Source organism: Tupaia chinensis, unplaced genomic scaffold (assembly GCF_000334495.1).
Source record: "Tupaia chinensis unplaced genomic scaffold, TupChi_1.0 Scaffold145519_1, whole genome shotgun sequence".
NCBI classification, from domain to species: Eukaryota; Metazoa; Chordata; class Mammalia; order Scandentia; family Tupaiidae; genus Tupaia; species Tupaia belangeri.
In genome coordinates, this window is record NW_006205376.1 from 1,962,653 (window position 1) to 1,970,240 (window position 7,588).

Here is a 7,588-nt window from a genome sequence, read left to right on the forward strand (position 1 = left end):
CGTTTCTAGTTTCATATATAAATGTGTGTGTGTGTGTGTGTGTTTGTGTGTGTATTTTACCCCTATTTCTGACCCTCCGCCATTTCCCACCCTCCTTCCAAGCTATCTCTGGTGTCTACAGTTGTTTTTCATTTCTTTCCTCCCCACATTTTATTGATTCACGAAATTTTTAAAATTAACTACTTTCAATAGCAAGTTCAGCTGGTACGTTCATATATGTGGATACATGTCTGACTTTAGGCATGAAACTCTGAGTAGCATGAATATACTATAAAGTAGCACCTAGCTGATGCTATATAGCTTACTATGGTCCTTAAATAGGTATTTTTAAATATATTTTTTAATTTCAAGAAAAGCAGTCTTAACTTTAATAAATCATAGAAATGCTAAGGAACTTTACTTAAAACTTAAAGTCAGGAAACAGGTTAGGATTCTGTTCAAATAGTAGGTACATGAACTTCTTGATAGCTCAAGACAGGACAAAAATCTTTAAAACTGGAAAACAAAGCCTAGAAGAAAATCATCAATATTTTAGTCAAAAGCCATAAAATGCTATTTCACCAGTTCAGTCTCATATACTTTATCTTCTGTTGTGGTCAGGTCTTCCCAATTAAATTCTGGGATATAATATTCAACTCTAGACTTGTCCCTACAATTAAATTGGCCATTTTCTTAGTTTTTGAACTCTTATTTCTGTGTGTCTGTATTTAATTTTTCTGGCATAGCACTCCCTTGAGAACTTCTTGGAGATCTGATCTGATGTTGGTAAATTCTTTCAGGTTTTGTTTATCTGAGAATGTTTTTGTCTTTTCTTCCCATATGAAGGATAATCTTGCTGAGTACAGTATTCTTGGTTGAAATTGCTTTTCCCTTAACACTTTGAATATATTTTCCCATACTTTTCTCACTCTCATTGTTTCCGATGAGAGATCTGCTATTAGCCTGATGGGATATCCTTTGTAGGTAATTTTCCATTTTTCTCTTGCCAATCTTAGTATCTTGTCTGCGGTTTTGATCAGTCTGGCTATAATGTGTCTTGGAGAAGATCTTCTTGGGTTGATTCTATTTGGGGTCCTTTGTATTTTTTGGGACTGTATCTATGAGTGCCTCTCTAGGTCTGGAAAGTTTTCTTGTAGGTTTTCATGGGATAGATTATCAATGCCCTTATGAGTCTCTTCGCCTTTTGGGATACCAATTATATAAATGTTGGAACGTTTGATGGTATCTAGTATTTCTCATATATTATTCTCATTTTTAGGGGGCAGTTTTCTCAGTCTTTGTGGTGGATTTTTCTAGGTCGGTGATTTTATCTTTTATGTCTGAGATTGTATTTTCTCTATGATCTAGTCTGCTTTTAATACTTTCAAGGGAGATTTTGACTTCCTGTATTATAGCCTTCATCTCTAATAGGTCCATTTGATTCTTTTTTATAGTGTGTATTTCCTCTTTTAGATCTTGCAAGAATTTCCTCACCTCCTGGAACTTGTCAGCTCCTTTCTTCTACCTCTTTTGCAGTCCATTGTCTCTCTTCTCTTCCATCTCTGTTAGCTTTGTCATCATGAATAATATAAATTCTTTATCAGACATTTCCATGATTTCCAGTGAACTGTCTGTGGATGAAGAGGAGTTATTCTTTTCTTTTGGAGGAGAGATATTTTACTTTCTCATATTTCTTGTGACCTTGTGTTGATTTTTAGTCATCTGATAGATGGTGTGTTTCTTCTTAATTTTTGAAATTCAATATGAACATTCAGGAGCATGCAGAAGGAGGTCATCTGGAATCTCTTTGCCATTACATTTTTATCCCTTTGTGAAGAAGATTCAGTGGGTATTGAGGAATATGTTAACCCTAATAGTATTTGGATATTTGGCTATGGTTCCTTTAGATCCATCTAGAAACATAGAGAATGGAGATTGAGGAGTAGAGTGATGAGATAGAAGAAAAAGAAAAGGAAACACACAGAGAGAAAAACAAAATAAAACAAAGAAAGAGAGAGAAAGAGAAGGAAAAAAAGGAAAAAGCAACCCAAAATTAATTTTTTTAAAAAAGCAAAAAATAAAAAAACGTGCAATGCACAAGTATGTCACATGAAATCACTAATTCTCAGCAGACATGGAGAAGTCTTCTTTGGAAGGCCTGCCCCTTGCCTCTCCTGGAGGGGAGAGGGAAAGTGGATTATTAGCAAGACAAAGGGAGATCTGAAAGCCAAGAGAATACATTAGGTTAAAAAAATTTAAAAAGAAAAAATTACAAAAATATGAGAAGACAGAGAGGCAGAGACAGACAGAGACAGATGGAGAAGGCTAGAGGGGCTCCCTACCACTTGTGTTTGGGGGCTGGAGGCTGAATTATCAGTAGAAAATCTTCATTTCTCTTTTTTTCCCTGAGATCACTAGTTCTCAGCAGTCATGGAGGAGTCTTCCTATGAAGGCCTGCTCCTTGCCTCTGATGTATCTTTTCTTATTTTGTGCAAGAGCAACAAACCATTTCTCGATTGGATCGTGATATGTAATGAAAAGTGGATTTATATGACAGCCAGCAAAGACCAGCTCAGTGACTGGACCAAGAAAAAGTTCCGCAGCACTTCCCAAAGCCAAACTTGCACCCCCCCAAAAAAAAAAGTCATGGTCATGGTTTGATGGGGTCTATCCAATTAAAATTTCTGAATCCAGGCAAAACCACTATATCTGAGAAGTATATTCAGCAAATCCATGAGATACACTGAAAACGGCCACGCCTGAAGCCAGCATTGGTCAACAGAAAGTGCTCAATTCTTTACAATAACACCCAACTGTATGTCCCACAACCAATGCTTCAAAAGTTGAATGAATCGGACTATGAAGTTTTGCCTCATCTGTTACATTCACTTGAATCTCACCATTCACTTGAATCTCACCAGCTGACCACCTAGACAACTATTCTTAACATCTTATATTATTATGGTAATTTTGTCACAGCTGAGACACCAACTTTGGTATCTAATTAGTAACGAAATTTCAGACTTTGTTCAGGTTTCACTATTTTTTCACTAATGTCTGTTTTCTGTTCCACAATCAATTTAGTTGTCAATTGATTTAGAATAGTTTCTCAGATAATCCTTGTTATTCATGACTAAACAGGTTTGAGATGATCAGGTATTTTATAGAATGTTCAGTTTGGGTTTGTCTGATGATATTTTCAGAGTTAAGCAGACGTTATGAATTTTAGGGAAGAATACCTCAGAAGAGAAACTATGTTTTCATCACACGATTTCAGAGTACATGCTATTAATGTGACTTAGGACTGGTGTTATAAACATTGGTCACCACTGATCATAGCTCACACTCCAAAAGGGATGCTTGAATATTTTTTATTTTATTTTGCAGTAAGTTTATAAATCAGGCAGAACATGGAGTTAATATTTATCAGCCCACACAAAACCATAACATTAGCAAATATTCATATCCTAGTCACTAGCAGGATTAGTCAAGAGAACAAATTCATTAAATGGACAGAAGGGACCTCTGTGAGGAGGCCGCCTCAGGGCCGTGGTCTTCTCTGGAATAAATAACTAGCCAATGAGTGGCAAGTGGTGCAGCACAGGGCCTAGAAGCCAGAACCCAGAGGAGGAGCACTGTGTTCCCACTGGAGGACTTCAGTACATTGAGAATCAGTCAGGGAATACAGTGTTTGCCCAAACCACTCCAGGCAATCAATCCCTCAGTAAGTTGCACAATTGAAAAAAGAATTCATTTTCCTGTTTTGCTTTATATGAAAACTCAATGTTCTTTTGCTTGTTTTACCACATGTGCATGTGACTGATAGCCACGGAAAACCAAATGAATTAACTTTTAAGGGCAGCCTCAGCCCCTGGGTCATCTTTGCTAAAGAAAGACAATTGGGTGTATATAACATCAAATTAACAACCTTCTACTGTCAACAGAGTTATCTCAGTTTAGATCAAATACCAAGGAAACTGATTTAATTTTGAGCTGTTTCCATTCTGAAGCATTTTATTCTGTAGGTTATTACTAGTATAAAATGGACATTATTTGTAGCATCTTAAATCAGTAAAAACATGGAGCCTTCAGGATGGGTCCCAGGCTTGTTAGTTATATATTTTTTTAAAAGATTTATTTTAGGGACCAGCAGTTAGTGTAATGGCTATGCCGCTGGACTCCCATGTAGTTGAATGTGGTTCACAGTCTAAAACCTGGTGGCTTAAAACTCATGATGGGCACATGTGCAAGCATGCCCAAGATCCTGAGAGGAGAACGGAGGAGAAGGGATTGTGGCATGGCCATCCCCCCTGGGGGGGCGATTTCTTGCTTTCTGTCTCTCTGTCTCTCTCTGTCTGTTTGGTGAGTGCACGCACCCTATAGCAAAAACCTCTCAAAAAAAAAAGATTTATTTATTTTATTTATTATTATTTTAAAATTTTTGATCAGAGTGAAAGAGAGAGAGAGAGAGAGAGAGAGAGAAAGGGAAAGGGAAAAAGCAAGCTGCCAGGTGCTGGACTTGAATTCCAGTCAGCCATATGGGAGTCTAACACCTAACCACCATGCCACTTGCTGACCCCTAGTTGTATACTTTTTATCCTGTCCTAGTTCTCCAAATAAAATAACATGAACTTTTATACTTTTTATTTGGTCATAATATTATTTTCTTTTAAAATTTATATTTGTCAAAATATATATCTCAAAAAAGAGCTTTATAGACAAGAAGAAATCAATTCATGTATTGCAAGTTAATAAGTGTATTTGTGTGTGTGTGTGTGTGTGTGTGTGTGTGTGTGTAGCATGTGTAGTTTTCATGATGATTATTTTTAACTTTTTTTTGTTGTATAAGAAATTCATGCTCCTCATGCACAAACTGAAAACATACAATACTAAAATGAAGACTATCTTTAAAGTTTTTCAAATATTTATGAAGCACCTATAATAGGAACTCTCCTTAAGCAAAACAGAGAAAATTCTTAGCATCTATAGAGCTTTTATTTCAGTGAGAGAAGAGAGACAAAAATCAAAAACAGAAACAAATTAATGCAGACAGAGACATAGAGACAGAAAGCGAGAAATCACACCCCAGGGGGGATGGTCACGCCACAATCCCTTCTCCATTCTCCTCTCGGGATCTTGGGCACGCACACACACGTGCCCGGTGTGAGTTTTAAGCCTCTGGGTCCAGGACACGAACCACAGTCGACTATGTGGGAGTCCAGCGACATAGCCATTATGCTAACTGCTGGTTCCCAACTGAAATAACTTTTTAAAGAAGGGTATATAGTATATTTTCTGAGTTCTTGTATTATTGAGAAGTTTTTTGGTTTTATTTGTTCTTTAATGTATGAAAGTAATAAAAGGCCGATTTCATTGGGTTTAATATACTTATTTACAGTCTTACCACTTAAAAATTCTATAAATTTTACTATATTGACCTGCATGTGGTTCAGCAAAGGATAAGTTGGATACAAGTTTGACTGTTTTGTTTGTAAATAAAAATATATATTGGGTTGTTAGAAAAATAATTATGTATTTTCCTATGCAAAAATGTGTTATGACTTCTCTGAGAACACAATACACACACACCCACACACACACTCACACACATTTGGTTGGATGTCTATGCATGTTTCTAAGGTAAATTGTCAGTGTGCATCTAGATTTGGTCTTTTAAAATTAAATTTAACTGGAATTCAGTTTTATTTTATCTGCATTTGTTTATATACAGATATTTCAGCATATAAATGTTTCTTCAATTTCTTTTTTTCTGATTTTCTTTTTTTGCCTAATTATAACTTATCACTTAAACAAACAGTCTCAGATAGCCCTGACTAAGCCTCATTGTGTTTTCTTCTCTGTTAGGTTTACTGTTGGGTTGTCAGAAAAGTCATGACTCATTTTTGGGACCAGCAGTTGGCATAATGGCTATGCCACTGGACTCTCACATAGTCGACTGCGGTTTGAGTCCTGGACCCAGAAGCTTAAACTCATGCTGGGTGCGTGTGCGTGCGTGCCCAGGATCCCGAGAGGAGTGGAGGAGAAGGGATTGCGGCGTGGCCATCCCCCATGGGGGGTGATTTCTCGCTGTCTGTCTCTCTGTTCCTGTCGGCCTTTCTGGTGAGCGCACACGCCCTATAACAAAAAAACTACCCCCCCCAAAAAAAAGTCATGACTCATTTTTGCATAGAAAAACATGAAAAAAAGGTCAAGATTTTTCTGACAAACCAATATTTCTAGGAAAACTCAAACAATTTTCCCTCTGTGTAATAGTAAGATTAAAAAAAAAAATTTGCTGTATCAGTTTTGCTTTTAGCTAGATCTACTGAAGTTTTTAGTCCTGCTATTGCTTTCTAATTTTCTTGTAGTCCGGTTTTGGGGCAGATGTTAATGAATACATGACTTGCTAGTTTTTCTTTTTTAAAGATTTTATTATTATTATTTAATATATAGTCAGTCACTATACATCATTAAGCTTGTAGAGAGAATTTACCCAGCATGAAATGCACCTCAGACCAGTCCAGTTGAGAATACTATACACATTATTATCGACAGGTAATAAACCACTTCTGTCTCCCACAGATGTCTTACTTCTCTATTTTTCTCCCTAATTTCCTTCTCTACACTCTTCTCTGAGTTTGTAGTTTTAACCTAAAAGATCTTGGACAGAGACAGAGACTCTCCACATGGCCCTCATTCTACAATCCACCTCCAGCCCGAGCCAGCCCAGAGCATGGGCACTTGTGCATACACCTGTCATATACAGAGACATCTTGGGATGCAAACCAAGGACCTCTTCATGTGGGTCGGTTTTTCATACTGTTTTACCATTTGACTCTAAAGTATTTTAAAGACAAAAGGCCACTGTTGATTTAAACTCTTCTCTACCTCCACCTATCAACATACTGAAAACTTCCAAGCCCCTAAAGCAAAGAAAAATGAAGAAGGAAAAAAAAGTCCAAAACAGTTATATGATGAGTAGGGGTGAGGGCCCATATTCTCCCACAAGGTCTGTTAATCTTGCCAAAATTTACATTTCCCTTGGGCAGCAGAGGAACCAATGCAAATCTGCATGGAGGAACATGTGGCTGGTGAGCCTTTCCAAGCCCCGCTCACTGCCATTTCTTGACGCGCTACAGAGCAATTTTGTACTGCTTTTTAAAATTGGCAGAATGAGGACCTGGGAAAGTATCTCATTCTCTCTGCTTTTTCCTACTCAACATCTTTTATTGATGAGAAATCTGTAAACATAGATATTTCCCCAAACAACTGAAAAAGAATAATAAAAACATTTGCACAGAAAATGTGGAGAAAAAAACCTGTATGACTCATCTATGAGCTGATTTCAAATATAGCATTTATTTATATTTCTTACATATTTCACACATCGTGGATAAAGGCAATGATGAGCAGTACAATTCATTCAATGAAAGAACTTCTACTATTTTATAATTCTTTTTTTATTATCATCATAATCTTCTTTATATTACATTGGATTACATATATCTTTACAGTGTATTACATTGCTTTTTCAAAAGGGAATGCCATGCATGTCAGTCAATACAGAGACATTAATCTCCCCGCTTCAACATTCAATATCTTTTCTATG

The 7,588-nt window shown here is 36.7% G+C and overlaps 1 pseudogene; it reads left to right on the forward strand.

Annotated features, from left to right (window-relative positions):
- The first annotated feature begins 3,558 nt into the window (after window positions 1-3,558).
- Window positions 3,559-7,588, forward strand: part of LOC102476348 (dynein light chain roadblock-type 1 pseudogene) — an 18,595-nt pseudogene continuing 14,565 nt past the window's right edge.